The 26,972-nt window shown below is 38.1% G+C and overlaps 1 protein-coding gene across 2 annotated transcripts in view; it reads right to left on the bottom strand.

Annotated features, from left to right (window-relative positions):
• Positions 1-26,972, bottom strand: part of PDE7A (phosphodiesterase 7A) — an 81,120-nt gene that overhangs the window by 53,277 nt on the left and 871 nt on the right. The window lies entirely within an intron of this gene.

The raw sequence follows: 26,972 nt of genomic DNA, 5'->3' as shown, positions 1-26,972 counted from the left end.
ACACTCCTGCACTCCAGAATGACCTGATTTCACATGCATGCGCTTGTACATCTGGCCCAGAAATGAGAGCTCTGTACCTTCCAGAACAGACACAGAACAGTGGCTCGTGGGACACCAATTTCCAGGATACATTCCCTGACTGGCGTTGTACTCGCTATAGGCCAGTCAGGGAACTTCATCATATTTATATCAACACTATGTAAAGATAGCGGAGGAATAAGCCTATAATTTGGGGAAGGGGGGAGGAAACCACACCTCTAAACTAATGTCCATCTTTTCTTCACTTTTCTACCTGACATATTATCACTTGTGATCTGCCTCTCCAGCAGATTTAACTAACAAAAAATTAAATTTTGTTAGTGAGCTATGAGAAGTGTTCTTCTAACAAACGTGCATAACTATTGCTGCAGCCTGACCCAACCACTGCACTCATGGGAAATAGGAGAATGCACCATTGTTGTTACCAATATTGAGAACAGGCCTTTTAGAATTCCACAATGAATACACAGTAACCACCTTTCACAAATGCTACTTCTGTTTATGTCTTAATTTAAATCGTTATCCAATCATTTTAATTTCAATTGAGTTTCTTATCCAAAACATTTGTCATATTAGATTATGTTGCAACAAGGTACAAGACTCCAACTATTCTAGCTGCTTGCTAATAAAGCTACATATCAGCTAATAAGCAAACATGAAAAATGAAGGCAAGTCAGCAAAACTTACCTTCTTTCATACATATAAATCACCATAACTAGTTGATTCTTGGCAACTAAACTCAAAAGGCTGGCTGATCTTAAACTAAGGGCTTAGAACTCCAGAATATGAACTTCTAAAACCATGGACAAATATGTATTCAGGAAGTAGAATTCTGCAATTTCCTTAAAGAGCACCATTTGTTTTTATACATCTTCCATTTCAGTGTTCCATAAGATAGAAAAAGAAAAAGCCCGCTTAGAGGCTGCCCCTTAAAACAAAAGCATCCAGTGCCTGCAAGTGAAATGAAGCCAACAATCTTACCTTTCTATACCCCACCATCAGCTGCTCTAACATAGCAATAGAAAACTGCCAGGATCATCCTATTTGCTCTGCATTTCCACAAGGGGCAAAGATAAGAGGTATTCTGTATTTTATAAACAAATTGCATAAATCTGTGCCAAAGCAAGCACATTATTGAACACTGCATTTTTCGGCTGGCTCTTTTGAACCTTTCATTTTATTTGTTCATCACCATTCTTATGCAGGTTAACAGAAATGGCTGCACAACACTGAAAAAGTGATTTGGCAAAAGTGAACATATTTTAGTTGAGGTTTGGATGATAACGCATTTTTAATGTCCTTGCATAGATTAAACATCTAGAAAAAAATTACTTCCAAAATGTTTCTTTTGCAACAGAAAGTAGAACACTTTCAGTGCCTCTGTCATAACATGAATTCCAGTTAATTTGCTGGTGATTTACTGAACAGAGTGAATTTCAGAGTTTCTACAAAGAACATACCATTACACGTGTAAAGGATCTAAATTAGATAATTTGTCACTGCACCAGTTTGTACCATATATAACCCTTGTTTTTACAAAAACATATGTAGCCAAAGAACTGAAGCTCTACTGTACAGTATTCTTCCTCATGTTTTTCAGACACCCATTTTTCCGAGGCTGCTTACTTAAAATTGCATTTTAGGGCTTTGTTTAAATTAACAGAACTTAGATATCTGCTTCTGTCCAGAAAAGAGATGTTAGTAAGAAGCTGTACTCCACTTTTACCAAATACTCTTCAAAGAAACAAAATAAGAAAAAGTAATTAAGATAATAGTCTACGCACATTTTTGTTTTTCAACCGCCTGTCAGACACAGTGAGGCATCACCTTGGACAGAAAACTGTTTTGTCATGGTCATACAGATGCTTATCCAGCATTGGTCTACATCAGTTTGTATCTTTCCACACCTGTTTGCAGACACTCATTCACAAAAAGTCTGTAGCCCAGCAAGAAACTGGACTGGTTTTAGAGTTCAACACCAATGCCTTCACCTGTGATTCTGAAGAACAAAAAAAAAAAAATGTTGCCACTGTTACAAGACAAAGTAGCGTTGGGGCCTCAGCCTGCAATCCATTCGCTAAAGACAGACTATTATAAAGGTCAGATACAAGAAGGCAAATTTTAGCTGCTCTGAATTACCGTGTTTCATTATTAAACACACCTTCAAAGACTGAATAGTGTATTAGAAGCAAAACAAGCAGTAATGTCCATTCCCACATAACTTTAATATTGCAAGTACACTGGCTATATCAGTGAAAACAAATTAACAGTAATATGTTACAAGAAAAGCTACCAGTGTCTTAGACTTTGTAATAAAACATTTATATTCTATTTCTAAAGCACATCCTCAGAACAGCAAAAGCCTATCCTACTGCCTCTCCTACATTTAACTGAAAACCTAAATAAAAAACACTGAAGTCACAATCTTACAGAAGGACAACATCACAAAATTGTCGACACATCCCAACACCAGTAAGAAGATTACAGAATTCACACTTGCATCTTGTAATTCTTCAAAAATTATCTGCAGAAGATGCAAAGGACACAAGAAGTTTGTCCTCTAAATTCAAGGCTTAAGCTTTTTCCCTTGGAGAGAAGCTTCTCCAATAACTTTTCTTTTTATATGAACACATCTCTGCAGCTTCACAGCTCCTAGAGGCGCATGTGTGGAAAGGGGGAGCATAGGGAGCAATTGGGGCCTCCTCAGACAACAGCTGTATGTATGAATTTCCACAGATGTGTCTGTCTGGCTAGTGAACCCAAAGAAGTGATCAACACAGTGCCATGAATTAAGGCTAGAAGGCATGGAAGGGCAGGGTACAATGTGAGCTGCAGTTTTTGATTTGCTCCCTGCCTTCCTTCTCATTTGAACATGAAAAGCAATCAGAAATTATTAGGTTGAATAAAAAAAACCTAAGCACTTCTATTTGGCTCCCATATGATGGGTAAAGCTCCGTAACTATGAGGGCTTACCTCTCTCTGAGCCTCAGAAACATCTGCCTGCCTGCTTCTTGACTACAGATTTCTGCAACTCCAGCACTGCCAAAAGGTACTTTTAACCCCCTTAGACACACTGGAATTCATAGGATATATTTAAAGAGTAGTTTACACAAAATTAGAATATTGACATTTATTGAGACTCCCCAGGCAATAAAGCTTCCATTTATTACAAGCAGGTATTTATGCAAGGATTTTAGATATCATTTTCAAATACTATTTTTCAAAAATTGAGTTCCCACAGAAAAAACATACATTCAGCATTTCCCTAGGCACAAAGACACATGCTGAAGCTCAAACAACATGCCAAAAATTTAAAAGGCAGTAATAAAATCATCTTTGTCTCTGGTTCCTTGCTAGCCATCACACACAACCATTAAACTATGTTGACAAAAAAATTATAAATTTCAAGAGGAAAGCTGGAAGTTTCACATTAAGAAAGCAGAGATGGCAACAGAACATCTGAAATTAATCAAGCCTAGCTGTTATTTTTCTATTCTGTGATCATTTCCATTAAAATAACTGAATGACTACACAGGACAAACACTGGAACTAGTTACACCATCTGCTGTCAAATCCATAAATCAATACAGTATTTTATTTATAATATGATGGCATTACAAATGAAAATAATTAACTTAAATAGTCACTACAGAGTTTATAAAGATTAAAGCGATTCAAAGAAAGATCATATTGGCTGTACTCAGGCACTCACAAAAAAGCAAAGCACTATGAAGCAACATATAGTATCTTAAATACAAAAAAAGAGGAAAAGTCCCATTGGCCAGTGACATTTAACTTCCTTTCACCTCAAAAATCTAACATTTTAAGCTTGCAAATAAAAGCCCAGTAGCAGAGCTACAGTTTTTACTACAAAATTATTTCCAGTGAAAATTCACCTGGAGACTCATCTGCAGTAGACACTAATTTCAGAACTTGCTTACGCACCATACCCAAAAATACTTGTAGTCTTCCATGAGTTTTCCCAAGAACTAATTAAACCTACACCCAATTAAGGTTAAGCTGACCAATTTCAACTGAACTGGTTAAGCAGACCGATTTCAGCTGAACTAGTTAAGCTCAGAAAGCCTCTAATGAGACTGTAAGCTGAAAAACCTAACCTTCCAAACCCGACGGTCCAACACCTGCCACTGCAACACCTTCCCTTGTTTCCTGGCTGGAATATATTATCGCCAGCTTCACACCCTTTATTTTATTGAGCTACTGATACAACCTTGTCTTACATACTTTGAAATTCTTCTCCTCTGACCTCTAACAGATGCAAATTAATTATAGCAAATGCTTTAAAAACTTTCTAGTAAAGTCTAATAAAGGTATTTTCACACAAAACTGATTGTTTTGTAAACATTTACACATTCAAAAAACATGTAGTTATTGCCTTCCATTAATATTCTGTTAGCATGTGGGTGCTGGCAATCCATGTACCCAAGACTTTTCATCAAAAACCTTATCTATTTATTTCAGCATCTTCTCCACTATAGATAAAGCTGACCCAGTAACAGAGAGAGCTTTTCAGTAGTGTTGTGGCTTATATCTGCAGGTGTTAAGCTGAAAAAGCCTACTGTGTTTGAGACTGAAATACACTGAAAAGAGTCAGCCTTCTATTAGAGAAATGTCAGAATGGGAGGGGGGGGTTGTTTGCATAAAGAAACAGTTTTTATTTTTAAAAAACTACATCAATGCTAAGAAAGAGATCTGACAAAGGAACAGAAGAATTACAACCTAGAAAACAATATAAAAAGATTCACAGGCAAAAAAAATCCATATAACTGCAAAATCCAATTAGGGGGAGGCATGGAAGGAGGTATGGAAACAGGCATATATAAAGAAACTGTTCTATTAATATTTTCTTTTATACACTTCACAGGTCACACATTGACATAGAAAAAAGGAGGAAAGCTAGTAGAATAAAAGTTTAGGAGCTTCTTCAACCACAACTAATATCCTTCTAGTCTTCTCAAAACCACAATATCCTTGTACAGACCTCTCATTATTCAACCTGAGTGTGTTTTATCGTATTTATAACATTACAAGACCACCTACAATTAACAACCATTTTCAAGTAATTTTTCTTGCACGGATTTCACAGCAGCATACCTCTGATTTTGATGTCCCACTTTTGAAGGTGACAAGATGCTATTTTCATTGTAAAGCTTACCCATTATACTGAAATCAAATTTAAAAATCTAGCACTTAAAAGTTATTGAAATAAGATTTTAAAAGATTTAAATTTATAAAATTAAGATCTATTTCAATTCGACTTAGTTTTCCTGCAGGGATGCTGAAAAAAAAAAAGCCATACAATTATGATATTGTTTCTTAAAGAAGCAAGAATTGTAGCAGTACCACCAAGAATGTTTATCTTTGAAGCTCCTTGCCACCCACTGGACACCTGTCAGTCTTGGCACTGGCCTTTATGTGCCCATGTAAAGAAGATTTTGCATGGCATAGCCCTCTCTTGACCAAATTAGGCTAACCTCATCTGCATTGACATCAGTGCCTATAATTTTGGAATCTCATCGACAGAAATAGCTTTATCACAGGGCCCAGCATACAAATTAAGCATCTGTATAGGGCATGCTGAACTTGTGGAAGTGACGAAAAGCTGTAGTGGAAAAATCTTAACTTATACTTTGAAGCTATATCTAATTAAGGCAACAGTCAGCTTTGCTGGGTGAATTTATTATTTGAAATCTCGATTTCAGTCCACTTTCAGTATTTTCTGTTTGCACACAAACTAGCGTTATAACCTTTTATTTTAACTGAATACCCTGAATGGTAGTTCAGCTTAGTCCATTTAAAAGCATTTAGAATTTCAGGTACAAATTTGTATTACCACATCCCAGTTTTGTCTTCAAATTCAGCATCACTAATCATTCTGTTGTTCTGCAAGAAGCCATTTCAGCTTGCTACAGGATTATCTCCAGTACAAAATGTGTGCGTGACAAACTCAGAATACCAAGACAATTAATTTTATTAATGCTATATGACAGTAAGGGGAAAGTCTAGAATTTTGGATCATAATTTCCTTATGAATGTAGCGATCTAATTTTATAGTATGACTTTTGTAAAGAAGTAGAATGGCAAAACAATCAAGCTACGTAAGCAATCTCTGAAATACATTTGGAAAATGAGGAAAGAGAAAGAGAGAAGTAACATGCATGACTGTAGCATAATTCCAGGTTCCTCATCACCCTGTCAGAGCTGTGAATTTACAGATGAAAAGGCGTACAAGCACTGCTTGCCCTGTTCTCCAGAGAAAAGGAGGATCTGCTGTCAGTTACTTCTCCAGATATGATGGAAGACAGACACAAGCCTCAATATAATTGAAGCTTTTCACACCTTATGAAGGAATTTTAAGATTTACAGATGAACATACAGAACTAAAGAATAATAGAAACACTAAAAACATTCTTTGGTTTACAGCAGTTACTGAACACATATCTTACTCTCCTAAAGGGAACAACAGTACTGGAAGCACTGAGCTGCCCCCAAAGACTTACCTAGGAAAAATAGAAAGAAATGCAACCAGGCCTGTAGTTCAAGATCTTTCAGGGAATTTTGGGGGGGAGTGACACAGGAAGTTGATCAGTGACATACACAACAGAGCCTTCTTCTCACAGCACAAATCACTCTACCTTCACCACAATTACTCCAACTTTCTCTTCAGTGCTTCCTACACAAAATTACAAACTGCCCTTATGCCTTCCAACCAAAATTGTCCATGTGCAAACAACTCACACTGAACCTACTGTCCTCTTTTCCATTATATCCCACCAAATAATAGTGTAAGAGAACAGGAAAATAAAGGTAACACATGCTGTTGCTGACCTAGCAGCCTGGTCAAACTCCTATTGCATACTATGTCAGAGAACTTCTCCTGGAAGTCACTGGTGAAACCTAACTCTTGGTCTTTCATTTACTTTCCAAACTGTGAAAAGCAAAAACTTTTGAAATTTGGACAATAATAGATCAGTGTTCAACAATGAACATTTATTTTGCTTTGAGGGATATGAGTATTTCTATTAAGCAATTTCTATTTATTTCAAAAAAGTTCCAGCCATGTCCTTCTAAACGAGCAATATAGACATTTTGGAAAATATCCTGCACTGAAAGGTATTGATGGCAATCATTCATTAGCCAACAGAGTCAGTTGCTTATAACCCATATTTATGATGCTCTTAATTTAACCTCACACCTGAAAAATATTAAAAAAAAAAAGGTTACTGGTGTATCTTAACTGAATTCTCTTACAGCATATACATTTTGGATTTTAATAGACCAAAAGTAAGATTCCATGCTGATTTCCCACACAGCTCTGAAGTCAATTTACACACATAGGTTGTTGCTTCCATAATTAAGTCACAATTCTTATAATGAAAAGTTAAAGGTCTGAAATGCCAGTAGGCTTCACGTACTATCAAGTGCTCAAACTCTGAAGGCAGAATTAATTTTCTCAGTGGCTTCTCTAAAGCACTCATCAAAAATATCAGAGCACTTAACAAGTATTCATCTTGAACATCCCAGCCCAGCAAAAACAGAGCCCAAACATCAATCTTTCTGGAAACCCAATCTAAGACAGCTAGAATTGCATACTTCCATTGTTTTTTTCAATCACATACACTCCCTTCATAGAAGCAGAGCTCTCCAGCCCAAGCTTTTTCCTCGGTTGGGAGTGGGTGGAATGGAGGAAGAGGGCAGGAAAGGCAAATCAGGCTGCAAGATCTCTCACATCAAGCACTTAACAGAGGAGAAGCATACAATCAAGATCCAGGAAAAGCTTGATTTACGTGTCTGCACTAATAAGCAATTACAAGATAGAAGCACAAAAAATATCTTTTTCTCCAGAGTGACACTTAACTGCCTTGGAAGTACACACAATCCTCCATTCTTCTTAGTCAAAAAACAAAAGGAATGGTTATAGCACTTCTCACAGCACAAGCAAGTATGTTTTGTGCAATAAAGAAGGCAGAGTTTTCCTGGTAAATATTAACAAAATTAAAACCTCGCAATGCATTGATGTAAAGATTTTAATGTGCATGGCACAGGCAATCCAAATGCATAATCCCCAAGTGCTGTATTTCTCTTTAGCATTGCATCCATTAAGAAAACTTATGATGTAGCTGTTTCACTTCAATTAAAAAAAAGAAAAAAGACAAAATCACAAAAAAAATCCCCAACAATCCAACAACAAAACTATGAAGTTTTATCTAGTGATAATCCATCGAAAAGTTTAAAAAAAACCCTCTTTGAATGTTATAAAGGTTATAAAGTTACAAAGGTCACAGAAATATCCCCCACAAAACCAGCTGAAGGGACAAGAATATACTTTGCCCTGCCAGATGAGATTAGCTGAATATTCACACAATATTTTCATAAAAATCATTCCATATGGAATTCCGTATGCAAAATTAAGCAGTAGCTTATCAGCCCCAAACTCCTTCCTCCATATAAATTACCCAACAAATCCCTCAAAAGAGGAATTTAACTGTTATTCACAACATACTTATTTTATTTTTTCCCAGATACTTTATACTATAAAAAATACGCTAACAAACTCACCTGATGGATTATTTTGGTATTTTTTCCCTCCTAACATCTATGCATTAATTTCTGTGCAAGCTTTAAATTCATCCTTCAGAAGTGAAAGGGTGGTGACTTCTACAAATGTCAGTATTTTTGTTATTTCAAACACACAAAGGGGTGAAATGCAAGAAAACTCAATGAACTGAATGCTCCTCTGCAGCACTTCAGATTAAACCAAAAATAGGTGAGAAAGTTCAACATCAGAACTGCTTATCATTTTTGTTTGCTCTTAAGATAGAAAAAAATAGGAGGAGGAGGTCTGAACAAATTTTTGAGACAGAAATATAATTTTCAAGGAAGTATGTTTGGGTTGCGTTCCCCCTAACCCCCATGTTACCTTATCTATTTAACAGAGGTTTGTTTATTCCATTTCAACTTCAATGAGTTGGTTTTTTTTCTTTTTTTGCAAAAGTGCTACCAACCTACATATTTCTGGAGAAATACATGTATGTTCCTCAAGCCCAAAAAAGATGACATACTCAACAGTGCTACTTAGTTGCTCCTACTTTTATAGCTTTCATGCTTCGGGGAAACCTTTCTAAGGAGGTCTGCAAACTGCTCAGGAAACCAGACAGTAAGACAGTTCACTAACCAGGCGTTTAGTAAATGGGAAACTAGGGAAACCCACTTCAGGCTTGTAACGAGGCACAAGAGTTTCTTCCAAGATAAGATGAGCAAACTTTCTGCAAAGTCAGAATAACTCAACCCTTTAGAGGACCTGGGAGAAAAGGAGCAACTGAATTCATGAATCCATATATGTAGCCAGCATGAGTACCCTAAGAAAGGACAAGACAACATCCCTGTGCCTTTCTTTAACTGCCACTCATGACAGTTACCTAACTGCAGGTAGGAGCTGAACCTCACCACCACCAGATGAATGCAGAAGAAACTTGGGCTACACTTCACAGTTCATGCAAACAGGGAACCAAAAGAGAAGCCAGGCATATTCTTGCTCCCCTCAACAAGCATCAGGAAGATTGTTTTTCCCTGCTGCGTGATTGCTTTTATTTTTTCCCAGATACTTTGCATGCATATGCAATAGCACATCTATACACTGCACCAGTTTGGATAAAGTCCTTAAGAAGTAGCCTATCCAATTTCCCTACATTTATCAATGTGGATTGCCAGATATCTGGGAATCCTTCAGAGGTCAACTCTGTATCTAACACAGCAAATCAGCATATTCTGGGCACCCAGATCACTTGATACGATAGATTCTAGAACAGACTCTGAGCTTATAAATATGGGAACAACCTACATGTACGCACTCAATCTATGCATGTCAAAGCCTGCTACACATGTGCAGAGAGCTCCTCAGATTCCTAACCACTTTCTCCAATAGAGAATACTAGGTGACTCATTTCCTTGACGTGTACATGCATCATTTCAGTGTAACATAAGAGATCTATTTTTTTCCTCTTCTTTTTGAATGGCAGGTGTCCACCACACCAAATCAGCATCATACCAGTGGCATCCCTTGAAATTAAAACAGTCCCTATGTAAATAATCATTTACCATATCTGATACTAATCTACATTCCTGAAAAAAATTATTGGGGGGGGGGGGGGGCAAGAGACGTTGGGGAGAAAGGTAATCTGGCTTTCTAGAAAAACATTTCTTTTTTTTCACCTGTGGTCAAAACTGATAGCCAAGCTACCAAAAAACATCCAGCAGCACTAAAAGCATGGAAGCATCATCAGATCAGGAGAAAAAAGGCAGTGAATAACTAGAAACAATATATTATGTCAAGCATTACAGAGATTCATACATATCTTAAGCTTTCCAAATAGCCAAGAACTGCAAAATATCTAAATGTCCTATCAATTCTGTAATTACCAATGAAGTAACTGGCCCATTATATCTGTTTACTATAAAAGGCTAATTCACTACATAAAAAGGTAGTTTTATCAATTTGTTAAAGATTAAACCATCTTAGATATCTTGATTCAGATGCCTTCTAAATCTACAGAATCTTTCTCAGGTATGTCATCAATTTTTCTTTTTCTTGCACTCCTCTCTAGATTTTGCAGAATATCAACAGCCCACAACTTAAACTGTATGTCACAAAGAAGGCCCCTAAGATATCAAAGATGCCAGATTCTGGATCTGTGTGATGATGACTTTACATCAGCTTTTTTATTGTGCTGGTAAAAGAACAGCCTGTCTGCCGATGGAACCAAAATCGTGAATCTACACAAGACTTTCCTTATAACAGCACAGAAGAAATCTAGCCAGGCATTAACCAGTGAGACTCCTTCCAGCTCTTCCCCCTCCTCCCCCATCCCTGAAACGGCAGATCCTCGAGTTCCCTTAGAAACCCTCTCTTATGAGATTGCTTTCAGGAATAGCACCAACCCATGCTAAAATATGTTCAGAATAATACATTTGGTTATAATATAATGGCTACACCAAAAAAACTTATTTTAGAAAGGTTAAAACTCCTGAAAATGTAATTATCGCCTACCATTTTAATGATGCAACTTCTATCAAGGTTTGTAACTTAAAAATACTAAAATTAGACTTTTGCTTCCCCTTTTTCCATCAACAGAAAACCACCAACCAAAGCTAATTGTTACAGAGATACTGAGCATTTGATCTGAAATCTTCAAGAGTTATTGAAAACATGCAATCTTTTAATGAAAGCTGAAAAAAAGAGGGGCTGACTAAAAAATAAGAAAAGAACATGCTCTTAACTTTAATGCCCTCTACAAATATGAATAAAATCCCGGGAATAAAACGCTTGTGCATTCCAACGGCTGTAATTACATTTCACCTATTGTATTTGAATGAAAGCAACAGGATACAAAAATAATTTTTATTTGCCACAAAGGATATTTTAAATCAAGTTATTTAAATGAATGCTACCTGCAAATTATAATGAATGTATCATACTTGTGCAACAGTTAACTTTTAAGGAAAAAACTTAACCAGCTTATGTGAACTTGGAAACTCCAAGAGAGTAAAAAATATTAAAGTTCCAACTGCCATTGTTTACATTTGTCAGTACAGATACAGCTTCTGGAGCACTGGTCTGTAAGCCTTCAACGCACAGACATGCCTATATTCCAGGCAGCACTTAGGCAGCTAGTATTACCCATAAAAAGTTATTTTTCCAAACAAAAAACCACAGACTCATCATAAACCAGCCTAGAAGTTCACCTTCAGAGGGAAACAAACATTGATTTTTCACTTCTGCATACTCTGAAACCAGTTTGCAGAGAGACCAAATATCAAAGACATTCTGTAGGTCTCATCTTCCAGAACCAAACGTAACCAGCAGCTTCTTCAGCATCCGTTCCTCCTGCTCAGTTTCTTACTTTCCTTGCCCATATGTGAGTTATCACAGATTCTTAGGTAACTGACATAATTTCCAAAGACAAATCACCTAGATGGCCGGACAAAGCTGATTAAGAGGATACAGTACAGCCAACACCAGCTTCATTTGAATGTGTGGGAAGAACAAACGTTGGTGCCAACACATTCATGTAATGTGGTCCCTGCAGATGTTCAAATGCTTTGAGTCGTCAGCTGGCTTTGGAGATACACATCACAAAGCAAATTGTCAATTTAAAGAAGAACCCTCCAGGTGGTATTGTGTGGATTTTAGCATGGCGAGACATCTTGAGAAACAGGCTGGGATATCTACCTTATAGAACAGGAATTTTTAAAAACCTCAATGACACATTCACCATGGGCTAACGAGAATTAATTTGTGCCCTACGGCCTCAAGAGCCACTCTTAGAATACTTAAAACTCCTTAAACATCTTAAAGAAGGCATCCTTTTGCCATAATTTGGTCTGTGATTGCAGGACAATTTAAAGTAGCAAACCTGAAAATTCTTCATTCCATAGCTTGTCCATCCACACATAACATTTTCAATTGTGTTTATTTCCTGCCAAAATGTGTGTCTGTGTATGTTCACCCGACAGTGAATGAATGATCTAGTCTGTCCCTTCACCACTGGCAACAGAAACCAGCAGAGGGTTGCACTTGGACCACTTCTTTGTACCCTTGTAGGGAATCCAAGGACAAGACTAAAGTATGCAGTTTCTTAAATACAACTGTATAGGAACTTCGAACTCAAATATCTGAAAAATCTACAAGAACGCGCCAACGCTCTCCCCACCCCATTCTTTTCCTTTTAAATTTGAAAGTGCTATGCATTTTACCTATCTTTACTGCTAGCTTTACACATTCAGATTTTTTTTTCTCCTTCACACTACTGTTGAATTATTTTACCTCTGTGTATTTAACATCAAAAAGCATAGCTCACACTCCTAAACACTACATATTTGCTTGACAAATTCTAGTCAAAAGTTGTGAGGTAAGAAAGGATTTTTCTTACATGAGACAGCAGAAGATGCAAACTTCTGTGTGTCCCATTTTGCGAGTATGAAGGACCAATAATTAGAATTTTCACATAATATGATGAAGAGTTAGCATTACCAAGCGCAGCCCTTATTTGTCTGTCCACTAGCTGGCTTCATTGAAACCCTACTTGAGAACTTCGAAAATAAGCAGCTTGGCAGTCCTTCAGTCTTCCCTTAGCAGAAGGCCTATTAAAGACAGTTAAACAGAATAATTTGATACTTAAATATTTGAAATGTATTCACAAAGGTGAACATTCATGAAAGACAAATAAAGTTCCTTTAGCAGGCCAACAGCATTTTAATGTCTATGGAATAGTGAGGCAACATTTTATTTTAAAGTCCACCAACCAGAGATTCGTTCTACAATTCTTTCCACCTCTACCTAAAGAGGTAGAAATCATCACATTGCTCTCTGTAGCAAAAACATGCCCAGTAATTGGAATAACCCATGTCTGCTGCTGGAGGCTTGGAGATCCAGCATAAAGAAAGCTGTTACAAAAGTCATGTCCTTACCTCAGAGTAATTTTTCACAAATATGCATAAAAGCATTGATTTAAGTTAGTGAAAAAGCAATATTCTACTAGAACAGTGAACTGCAGTTAAAAGTGGAAGCAGCACCATAAAGTCTAACACTAATGCTTACTACAGTATCTGCACCAAAAATTTCTTATATTTTAATCTATGGGCCCCATCTTACATCATCAGACACTGGAATATTTACTTGTGCCTTGGTTCCCAACCTTTTTCTGTCTCAGACAGCAGCATGAAGGATTACAGGTTCATTTCCAAAACCATAATCCTCTGTCTTTCTCTGTGCCTTTCCATTTTCAAGTTGAGTCACTTCATTTCTAACCAACAACTCCTCCTCTTCTCCAATGACTGAGCACTGTAACAAACCATGCTCCAAAAGACACTGTCACTCCATAGTTGGAGCACAACTTCTTACACCTAGTATTGTATTCTGCACCCACCCAAACTCGGCCCACGATCCACAGGCTGACACATTCGCCACTGAAACTGTCAGCAGATTATGTGCTAGGCACACCTCAAATGCAGCCCCTTTATCCCTGCAGCATGCAGGCAGCAGTCCTGGGGGCACAAACTGGGAGCACAGATAATTCTATCATCTGAGATGTGAGGTCCCAGGATACGGTTACAAGACCACTGCAACAAAAGAAGAGCTGTCTCACTGCTTTGGCAGTGCTGGAAGCCACTATATGGTTTTAACAAGGGTGAGAAAACTGATATAGAGACACTGAAGAAGCAACTGAGAAGCAAGCTCAATGTTGGAAACCGTAACTCAGCAACTACTGCCTCGCTGGAGGGCTCTCTGTATTGTGTAGGCGCTGCCATAGTCTCTGCAGCATGATCTTTTTTACATTCCCTGCAGAGAATTAGTGACATAGCCCAAAGACAAAGAATATCACTGGTGATGAAAGTATACACTTCTATGTGACAACACACACAAGCCTAGGTGCCCATGGAAAAGCTCTAGAAGTCCACAGCTTTCTCTTTCTGACCAGAGTTGCTTCCTTCTTCTGAAAGCAATGAAATCAGTTGAAGTCATAAAAAGCAGAGATCTGCTTAAAATCTTTATTACCTATTACTGTAATAAATAATCCACATATTTGCAATAGAATAATTTCTTTTATTTACTGAACTCATTTTCATTTGCACTCTTGGAGTCAAGTACTGGGCCTCTTAAAAACACCTGAAACCTTCACAGAGGGTGAGGGGCTGCATCTGGGGCTGGTTCACCAGGTAGGAATGTGAAGAAAGCCATGCCACAAACCAGGCAGTAGAGGTGAGAAAACACAGCAGACAAAACAGATTGGGATCAACATGTGCATGCAACAAAACCATGTTGCTTTCAAAACAATCTCACAAAACGCAGAGGTAATATTATGCCATCAAGCACTTCACACAAGTTATCTGATTATCTGATCTTCATCTTCTCCCTAGGGCGACAAAATCTCAGAGGCACTAGTTGCACGACCTCATACACTGCCTTCAGCGAGTCCTCATTCTTTGCTCTCACAAATATTACAAAGGAAGCTTCAGGGAAGACCTTTACACAGCATCTTCTACAACAAACATGAAGAGCTACTGAGAAAGGATGCCTATGCACATTGCTTTTTCCATCCTCAAATTTTACTTCATCTGCAGAACAATCATCTGCTACTGAACAATCCCCTGCTCAAAAATGTCAGCATGCATGAAATGGAAGCAAATACGTTTAGTGCCACAGCTTCTTCTCTTCTATCATGATCCATCAAATGGATCAGCAGTATGGCCTATTTTATTTCTCCTGTACATTGACAGTTCCCAGGAAAGTTTTCTTGATGCTGCACTGGACAGACCAGTATATGACTTCCAAAATTCTTCTAGGACATGGGTTGGGTTCCACATAGGCTCCTAATGAACCTATCCACAAATACCTCCACAGAACTGGATGCACTTCAGGCTGGGATTCAAAATCATTCTGCCAATCAACACAGTCGGCACGCTGTGTGCTCTACTAAATTCAGCAGAAACGGGTGGCTGAACAACTGTGCACACATGTACTCAGTCAATCCAAATTTGTTTGACTTGGCAACTCAGTAACTTAAGAGAACAGCTATTATAGTATGACTTTCCTTGGCCTAAGATACGCTTCAAGGCAAGTTCTACAAAGTTGGAAGGGCATACCTAGCAACTAGCAACCCGGAGAAAGAAAAAAAAACGACTAAGAACAACAATCCAAACAGTTACCCAACATCACCCTAAAGCACTTACAACAGTATATAACTATGTGTCTTTATCTATTGTTCATCCTGACCAAGTGCTTCTAAAACTCTACTATAAATTAAAAAGACACGTGATCTGCTCAGAAAGATCACCTGAAAGCAACACATCTTCCAGAAATTTTTAGATTTAGGATATGATTTTGTCCTGGGCCTTGCTGGACACAGGGCAACATTGTAGCAAATGGTACAATGAATGCTTCCCCCCAGCCTTTCCTGGATCTATACAGCATTCACCATTCCCTTACACAGTTACTGCGCTTTCATATATATATATATATTTATTTTCATATATATACACACACATACATATATATATACACATGCACACCCACATACACACACTTGCAAGCATTTTAAGTATTCCAAGCAATTCTCCAAAGACAAAAGGAGAGGATTGATCCTCATGTTCTGACACGTTTCATTTATGAACTGTAACAACCATAGCTACTTTTCAGTAAAATGCAGAAAGATACTTTCATTTTCACATGAAAACAACCTTTCATTGGTACATTATTTCTGAATGCACATAGATGTGAGAAAAACAAAAACCAAAATTTCATATTTTGAAGAAGTCTATTAACCCAAGTCTGCAAACTGGATGTACCTATCACTCATTTCTTCAAAGTTTAACAGCAGCCCTTTTAAAATGTTCTTGGTTTACCAAGTCAAATCTATCCAATATCTGAAAAATATAGAAGAGTGGATGCATATAATAAAGCTGAAATTACAGATTTTTGAAGATATGGGAATAATAATATAAGAGACATGGGGTGCACAGGACTTTTTCAAGAATACTAAACAGCAGAATACAGTGCATTAGTTAGTTTGAATAACACTAGGGAATTATTCAGCCCACTCTTGTTTGGGAAGAAAGTGAAACAATTCCAGACAGTTGTCAGCTGTTCTGGACATTCCACCAACTGTGGTGGAAACAACTTGAGTCACTGTTGCCACACACTGCCTGCCTCTGACTGCAGGTCTCTGCTCCTTCCCTTGCACCAACACTCCTCAGATTCTGCAAGAAAGCCTGTGAGAGCCAAATCACCAGAAAATACTGCCGCAAAGAGGAAAGGGCTTTCTGCTTCTTTAGCTTTGTAAACCAGCTCTCCGCAGGGTCAGAGGAGTGCAAATGTCAGCACAAGAGAAATAAAGGCACACAGATATGAGCAATTAATGTGCAAGCACTACTTTTTAACACCAAGTTAAAAAGGGTACATTTAACACCCAGAGCACCCTGAAATATGACATTAAAAAAACTCTTTCATGAAAAAGAAGAATTTCTGTTTAAAGTAATATTAGTAATAAAAACTATGGCTCCAGTCAACTATAATTATCAACCACCACGCCTCTCCAAGCAAGAAGTGCAGCGTCAGTGTCAAACAAGGTAGAATTAAAGAAATTGCCCTCCTATTTTTCATGACACATTAAATGCAAAAATCATTGTACTTAACTTTAACAATCTTAATTTGAGGAGTGTCAGAAACAAAAAAACATCTGAAATGTGTATTGTTACATTAAGAAAGGAGCTTAAGATGTATTCTTTAGCTTACTGATCTCTGCCTCCTGCTCGTACCCTAACCACGACACATTCAGCGTAAGAGTAAAGTTTGCCCTCTTAGCTCCCAAACTGGTTACAATACAATCACATTTTTTAGTATATAGTCTCTTTCCTATGCTCTCATATGAATGCAACAGTAGTAAGGATAAAGAAGACAACCTTAAACTTCATTAGTCGTAATAGTCTTTCCTACTTAGTCAACCAATCGCAAATACTAACTTCTCATCTAATCCTCTCAAATCATCTGTCCTAAAAAGCTCATGCATATGGATTAGTTTTGTAGTGAACAGTAGATTATTTCACCTACACTCTATCATATCAAAAGATTGTAGTCAAAAGAATGTTAACCAAGGGCCTTTTATTAAGAAAAAAAAAAAACATCCCTTTGGGCCTAACCTTAAACTGGAGAGCACTGGCAAGAACAATACCATAATATCACATGAAAAACATCAAGGTAGCCATAGCTTTAACCATTCAACACTCCTAGGAAGATGCCTTTCTCCTCCCTAGTAGAGCCTAAAACTCAATACAGACTAGGGTACAAGTCTAAGATTCCCTGCAAGCAAAAGTTAAGGAATTCAGTACCTGCAATTTGCTGTTTAACTACCAATCTTCATTTATGTTAGAATCATAGAATCACCAGGTTGGAAAGGACCCACTGGATCATCGAGTCCAACCATTAAAATTCTCACACTAATGAGAAGTGACAGCGATATAAGTAGGATGACTATTGTGAAGAAAAGTAGTACCCCTTTTGAAAGTATAAGGAAAAAAAATGGGGGGGACAATTATTTTGGAAATATTTGGGACATTCTGCAATTCTCAACGTAAAAAGTCCAAGTTCACTTTTTTTTGGTTTTGTTTACATTTAGGCAATAGATAAAATTCTACCATTTCCTCTGTCAGTCTGCGAGCTAAATACTAGGAGTTTTATCTGGACAAAGATATAACCGGTTTTATTTCCTGCAAATGAAGACAAGCTAAGAAGAGCTGATGAAAAATACTGTTTAAGTCCAGTGAAAAGTGCAGAAATTCCTATTATCACTAAAGGAAACATAGCCCTTAACAACAGAAGAAATTACAGACCTAAACTCCATAAAGTTACTCTCTTGATCTCTCATAATAAGCAAAAGCAGAGAAAACTCATCTTTACTTACATACAGAAGAAACATTTTATTTAGCAGTTTCACACCATATTTGCAGCTGTAAAAGAAACTGTACAGATTTTTCTTTGCCCAGTATGAGAAAGAGCTCAATTATTGCAGTTGCCAAAATCTAAAATCTAAAATTCCACAAATAACAATAAGGAAATTGAAGTACTCCAGACTTTTTGAAAACCAGTTACAGATCTTCACCACTCTGAAAGAGAAGCTAAGACAGGGCACTAGAGACAAGACCCCTCCACCACCACACACACACTTTTCAGGAAGTTTGGTGAATTTTTTTTTTTTTTTTTTTAAAACAGAAGCACTAGTTCACACCTGACTAAACACGAAACCCCTTCAGTGCATCAACTGTAACACCAATATGGAGTGTGTAAGATACAAACATAAAGCAAGAAATAACGTGCCAGCAGCATCACTCCTGCCATGACAGCAAAGATCACCCTGCTAGTGGACTATACTAGAAAAAAATACTTTGTTTTTTAATAAGTGTTAACTTTCTCTGATCTAGATGTATAAATTATGTCCTCAGGAAACCACTTGCGTGTCAGCATCCCAGACCTGTACCTCAATTTCTAAGACAAGAAGAACCACCACCATCAGATGGGAGACCTGCACATAACAATGCTAATCCCTTCCTGTACCAAGGCTGATCCACCTACTTTAGTCTCAAGCCTCCCATGACAACCTTTTCCCTCGCCCTTGGAATGGTTCCTGTATCTTTTCTTGTGTTTCTTCTCCCCTAGGAATAAAATTGACCCTTTGCCCTAAAGCAGGCAACAAGTTGTATTTTGCATATAATAAATATCCCCTTTTAGTACAGTAGCCTCCAGCTATGTTTATACGGGAAAGAAAAAAAAAAATAAACCACTGGTAGTGGAGAGAAAGAGGTTGTTTCCTCATATCTCAATCTGGCAGCAAGGAGTGGGAGAAATCATAAAGTCTTCTGCTAACACAGAGCTACCCTCATATTTTCATAGCAGCATACTTCCTCTGATGCTCAAGCAGGAAAAGGAGGGCCTGCTGCAAATTTTGGCTCCTTCATGCTTTCAGCTAGGAACTGAGAAAAGAATTTGCCCTCTATCTTGTGACGGAAAGCAGACTCCAGGAATCTCTTTAATTATAATTATTGTAGCAGTATGGTCAGGAAGATAATAAATCAGATTGCTGTATCACAGGTGTACAAAGTGGGGGGAAGTGGGAAGGAAACAAGAGTTTGACTGCTGCAACAGAAATAAAAAATTCTCAGGCACGGAGGAGGGCAGGGAAGGTGAGATAACAGCCACAAGTTTGTTTTCAACCAGAAAGAAAACAAAATACTTGGCTACAAATTCCTTACAATACACCTAGGATGCAATCATACAAACAATTCCCCAACTAACCCTTAAATCCAGATTTCCAGAACTGCATTTTTATAATAAAATATTTTGTCTTTGGCAGGCTGCCTGGCTGAATTACACAGGGCGCTTATTTACACTGCAGATACTTGTTAATGATATAATCAGAACAAACTGAGGAAAACTTCACATCTCATGGAACACAAACTCTTCCAAGTTTTCCTATGAGGATCTCTGTGCATAACACTGAACAGGGATTTGAGAGGTCTAGGTTCAATCCCCAGTCCCAGACACATGCTTCCCGTAAGACCCTACGTGCATGAGCATGCACACACCAAACATCTGTATCTGCTTATACAAAAGAATTTTCTCAAGTAGAATGGAACATTTCATTTAGCTGTGAATGCACACAAAGGACTATTTGCACTAAATGCATCATTTAGCATGATTTCTAAGATTAAACTCTTCCAGTTTTTCGCATGCCCATCCTCAGGCCTTCATTTATAGGGGAAGGAAATTCTACTTACCAGAATACACTCCACTCCTTTAAGCGTATCATGAGATATGTGAATTTTTATCTCAGATACTCAGCTGTACAATTCACATATGGAAAGTACCAATGTGTGTTAACAAAGATTTGCACAGTACAGGACAATCAAGTTACTTTGGTTTCATACTTCTGGAAAAAAAATGTTCTAATTTGAGCTGCCAAATTTCCATGTAGACTCAGTGAATTTTTGAGAAAGGAAAACCCAGCAGGTGTTCCTTACATGTGAGCCATAACCTGGCAGGACTTGGAAATACAGTTATGAACTTGAGATCCTCCATGCCTGAAAATGACTGAGTATATTCAGAAACCTATAATTTTAGCAGAAAACAAGTGGAAACTTGTAGATGCTGAGTGATGAGGGAAACACGAGAAAACAATAAGCCAGCGGTCACTGACATGACGGAGAACTGCTCTAACAAATCACCATTCTATTGCCAGGGCCTTCTTACCCCATAGGCTTTGCAGAAAACAAAAGAACTGAAGAAATAAGGACTCAGCTGCAGATGTCCTCAACATTATTTTCCATGCCAAAACAGTAGAACAGAGATGTCAGAAAACTGCATGATTTTTATGATACTTTATTTTACCTCATAATTGAGCATATTACCATATTGACTCAGAATTAACCTAATTTGGATACTGTTGCTTTTCCCAAGCAACCTAAAAACAGACTTATTGAACAAATGCACGTGTTTTTTTTATCAAAAAGCTGCTGACACGGACATCCCATACAAACCACTAATTCCAACAAACTATGCTTGCATTGTATTATTATATTATTAGTTCATATGGAATACTGAATATTCTCATAGTAATGCCAACTTCTTGTAAAACTGTTTCATGGTTAAAATTCAATATTTCACAAATTAAGGGGCATATAGCTACAATGTCTCTTTTCAAACCAATTTCTCTTTAAAGATAGCATCAGAAAATTGAGGTTCATATCAAACACAAAACATACTATTAAACAGTCTGGACAAAGACTTCTGCTGATTTAAGACAATCTAATTAATGGAGACCTTAAACTATTACTCTGCTTAGATCTTACATTGGCAATTATAGGCTATGAAACAAGCTGCTATGACCTTTTGCAGAATGAAAGTACCAATGTTGCTTTACACTACAACATATGAAAAAGTTAATTGGTCATAAAACTCAAAGGGCATTTTAAAAATGAACTGCCACATAAAATTACTGTAGTGCATGAAATCTCCAACCAGAACTTGTCCGTACTGTGCACAGAGTCAGAGTCAGTCTCTGCCTCTCATACGAATAGATGCAATCTCAGCAACCAGACACAATAAATACAAGATGAAGGGAATGGCAAACATAACAGCAACACATAATTAATTCCAAAGGCTAGGAATCACACCATGAAAATTATCTTATTATTTTAACTTGTTAATTATTCATGAAGCAGAGATATGGGAAATGCCAGGCAAAAGCAAATACAAGCACAAGCAACTGAGAAACACTGATGGGGAGGATTAAAAATATATAAAAGAAAAGTTATGAAAAACAGTGGAGGAGGAAAGGAAGGGGTTTAGGGTAAAGTTCCACTTTAAATCACGGGGCATACAACCTAAGGCATTCCTTCCGTCTCCCCATTGCTTGTTACTCCTGGTCTACCCCTGTGGCATACTGTTTCCTCCTTACTAACAGGCACAATCATTTGTGAAACTGTACTGTGAATCAGTCAGGGCCGAAAAATAACCAGACCAAAAAAAAAAAAAAAAGACGTTGACACAACTAAGAAGAAAATGCAGGGCAGAAATGAGCAGCTGCAAGGGAAAAATAGGTCATGCCAACATTCTTCCTGCAAAAAGGTGCAACCATTGGATTCAAAGCAACTGCCTATGTTCAGACCATAAAAATACATCTCCTAATATGTCTTAAAACTTGTAACGCTACATACAGAGTGAAAAATGTTTGGATCATATCAGCTGACAAACACTGAAAAGAAAAGTTACGCAGCAAAATGTAGCCAAATCCCTTGGCAGACCTTGTGGAATTCATTTTTCAGAGGAAGTATGTACCTTTCACTAAAGAATACACCAGTGCAGGACGTGTCCTGCTGCTCTTAGTGACTTTTTTTCCTCACAGCGTCCTTCTCAAGTCAAATTGAGGATTCCACATTCATGACCTGCAGTCTACTGTTCAGGTGTATATAACACAGACAGTGACAAAGCATGATGCTATATTGGTTAAACGCATGAAATGGAGATACAATAAAGTGAGATCATGAACCAGGTTATCAAATACCAGGTAGGAGTACCTGCTATGCAGTAACACTTGGCACTTCAGCGAGAGACTTAGTGCCTACATTTCTGAGACTCAAATGGAGTCTTCTATTATTCGCCCCATTCCTGCTGCATACACTGTCATCCTTAGGAGGTTATCTTTCCTTACCATCACTAGTTTCACTTTGGAACAGAAAGGCCAAAACTAAATCTTTACTTGTGTTCAGATTCTGCTACGAGATACCACTGATGCCATTTTGAAGGCACTGAAGAGAGTGCAGAACCAATAACAAGGCAGGAGGATAGAAATGAGTCAAAACCAGCAGATTAGGCCAAACTTTTCTTATTCGTTTGCGATACATTTACATCAATTCAGCTTTTGGTAGTGGAGGTGAGGACAATGCAGGACACAAACTAAAAGTGCTCACAGCTACATTTATAAAGTGGTTTCCATTATGAAGTCTTATTCGTTGAACAAAACTCAGACTAAAAATTTTCACTCTAAATAAGTACAGACGGTTTTAGAAACTGTTTTTTACTGCTATTAACAACAGAAATTAAAAATCAGATGAGGCGGAGAATCCAAAATTGCCCTTTGAAAGTTCAGATTTAATTTAACAAAATATCGTTCTGTAACATTTGGAATGAACACTCTTAAATGCACAATCCAAGCTCCTACTTAACATCCACTTGATCTTGCAGTGAACCTAAATTCAAACTCACCAGTGTGAAATGTCAAAGTCATTTCAACAGTTACCCATTCAAGCACCCGTAAAGACAGCTTTTAACACTAGAATTTAAAATTATTAAATGTTTAAAGACACTTATTAATTCAAACAATTTTAAAAACTTGTACAACAGCAGCTCTTCACTCGACTAGACTTAAACAAAAATATCACAATAATCTCTGGGTAACAGATGTAGCTTTTGTTGTTTAAATTAAAGAAGACTACAGGGCAATGATTCATATATAAAAGAAAACTGCAAAAAGAAAATCCTTAAGTTTTTCTCTACATTTACTGGGGATAGTAGCAGGTGCAAATCACCACAAGGAAGAACTAAATTCAGTATTAGGAAAGAACTCTTAAGAACAGTTAAGCACTATTAACAACAGTTAAATTGCCTAGTGGGATTGCGTAATTTCTATTATCTGAGGCTTTTATTAGTTTCAAAAGCCTAGTGGTACCATGCGTCCCTTTAAATCAGTTCTGACAAACTTCGCTAAGCCTATTTTATCCAAAGATATGCCAGGCAGCTACCCAGTTTCCTGCTTGTGTTAGTTTTCTGCTGTTTTAGTGAACTGAATCAGCAAACACTTGACAAGCACCAGAGATGGCATAAAGGAAGTAGTAATAATCCATGCCCAATGTCAGGACTTTAACCTTCCACAACAATGAGTTATGTCTGCTCACCGCATCTCATAAGACTGCATCTTAAAAAACAGATTAAGAAAACAGATTAGACAAACATCTGCTAATAATACAGTAAGTACAATTTATCCTCCCTGAGGCTGAGAGGAGTAAACCAGAATTCTTGAGGTCACTTCAGCACCGTTTTGCAACACAGAGCCCATTTTGAACCCATTTAGTGAAACTTTAGCAAACCATAAAAAAGAAATCTCACTTAATATATTAAGAAAGATATATATTTGCCTGCTTAGCACTGTCACAATGAAATGCCATGTCTAATGTAGCACACATTTGTCTCACTTGTATTTCCCATGTAAAATACCTCCTTACTGAAACGATAAGCCTGTAATGTCTTATGCCTGAATCATTTAACTTTTAATTTGTAAGTCAGAATCCAGTTTTCAAGACCTTACATTGTTTTTTAGAAAATCTGCCAAATGTGTATTAACTGTAAAATGCTGGCTGTACACACCAGCTTCTGGAGTTTGCTAATACACATCTCTGGGTTTACTCTTACTGCTCAAAGCTAGCCCGAGCAGAAGACTGTGAACAACAGCCTGGTAAGAACTCAGACCTCTCTGAACAGCAGTGGAACTGGAATACCAGGAGTCTTCCAGATTTGTAAGGTGAAGTTAAGTTCAGAAATTACAGAATCAATAATCTCACTCGTTATGCTTCTTAGCCCATCATTTACACCAGCCTGTGACTGCAGGTCTGGTAGCCATTCACATTCTATTATCTGTAGAGGACTTCAGGAAAAGCAAGCAAGCAAAAAAAAAAGGTAAAGAGAAAAAAAACATAGCTGTACTCTAATCAGGCGACCAGTGTAGGCAAAGACTTCCTCACTTAAACATCCTAATTACAATTAATTAATGCATAAACTTATTTATCTGGTTTACACTAAGGAAATACTATTTGGTCAAGCATACATATGCACATACTGTTTCATTTTTCTACAAGTTATTCAAGCACCTCTCTCTGACTCACTCTAACATACCTGCAGCATACTGGGAAGAAAACAAGGTTTGAGAAGCTTGAAAGCCAGAAAAAAAGACCCACTTAAATGTCAATACCATACTGAATTCATTAAGTTTGTATACACTTCATGCCTCATCTGCCCTAGAAAATAGGCAGAAAAGGAATAAATACAACGTATTTATAACAGACTGCACTGTCTATTACAACTATTCCTTTTCCCAGAAGACTATGAATGCTTCAAACAAGACTTCTCTCATTTGCTAAATTAGGTTGGACTTTAAAGAAGACTTGTACATATGGAAAACTCACAATTATCAAGTAGAACTCAGATCAAGGTTCAAATAGAAAACATCCTAACACAGCTGCTATGTGGAAAATGAATTTGTCAAAAAAAGTTTTGTCAATTATTGCATTCATAGGGAAGGAAGGTTCATCAGCATATGTTCCTCTATATTTGCTTACTAATAATTATTTCCATATGCATCCAAATTCCCAATCATTAATGCACTGTCCTGTGATTCTTCCTTCCCAAACCTATGCACACCTAACGCTCACATACAGAACTTCATTGATACCAAACCAGGGACAAAGCCAGAAGAGGCTGTCACCTCTAGATTTTCTATATATGCATATATGAGGCAGGGCAAGTAATGAAAAAGCAGAATAACTTAATAAGATACCCCAAAAATATAAACAACAAAAAACGACCATCACACCTGTAAAGAGCAGGGATGGCATCTTCTCTAAGGACAACATGCTTCAGGGCACGGAAAAAAACCTAGACCTTAGAGGAAATCCCTAGAAGCCAAAACAAGTTGACTACCCACCAAAACACATGACATAATTCCAAATTTTCTTGAGAGCCTTCCACCAGAATATAATTTTTTCACTGTTTGCTGGGAAACCATACCAACGCATATTCAGAAATTTAGGGCAGCGTTCTCAAGAAAAACCTCCCTTTTGTCCTCATCATGATAATGACCCTTTTTGTAGAATTTCCAACACGATCAGATGAAACAAAATACAGTATTACATCTTGTGACTGATGTAATGTGGGCAGGGAACAATACCATGGAAATGAAAAAGCCAAGGATCTTTGTCTCTTTCTAGACAGATTGCCAAGTCTTAATAGTTGGAAGGAGAAATCGCTTAGCATCCCAAATAAAACACTGCAGTGCATGTTCGTTATTTCAGTATAGTCACTGCAGCTTTTGGCAGCCCCATAGGAAACTTCGACCCTATAAAGAAAGCCCAAGCTAAAATGCGAGAAAACAACCCCAGATTAACAATTATGGAAAAAAACAAATAAAGCACTGACTCTGGAAATAAACCCCACAGAGTTCACCGCTCGCCCTCCAGCCGGTGCTGGAAAGATGACCTCGACAGCAACCAGCCACAAGCCTATGAAACGTCGTATCTTCTCACCGCCACCAGCTCTTCCAGCGGCGGGGACTGGGGCTCGGGCACCTCCAGCACCCAAAGGCAGCGGCTGGAGCCCGGCAGCGCTGCGGCGGGGACCCCGCACTCGGGCAGGGCAAAGAGGGGTCCCCGCACCCCCCAGGGCAGGGCAAAGGGGGAACCCCGCACCCCCCGGACAAGGGAAATTGGGAGGGGGAGGTGTCCCTGTATCCGACAAGGACAGGGTAAATGGGGGACCCCGCAGCCTCCGGCCAAGGGCAGAACAAAGAGGGAGTACCCGCATCGGACAAAGATAGCGCAAAGGGGGGGGACCCCCGGGCAAGAGCAGGGCAAAGCCTGGGGGGTCGCCGCAGATGACAAGGACCGTGCAAAGGTAGGGTCCCCGCACTCCTCAGGCAAAAAGGCAAGGCGGGGGGGGAGATGGGTCTTCGCACCCCCCCCCCCCCCCCCCGAGCAAGGGCAGGGCAAAGCGGGGGGAGGGCTGTCCCCGCATCAGACAAGAACAGGGCAAAGTGGGG

The sequence above is a fragment of the Cuculus canorus genome, chromosome 2, assembly GCF_017976375.1.
Source record: "Cuculus canorus isolate bCucCan1 chromosome 2, bCucCan1.pri, whole genome shotgun sequence".
Classification (NCBI taxonomy): Eukaryota; Metazoa; Chordata; class Aves; order Cuculiformes; family Cuculidae; genus Cuculus; species Cuculus canorus.
This window is presented reverse-complemented; position numbering and strand designations above follow the sequence as displayed.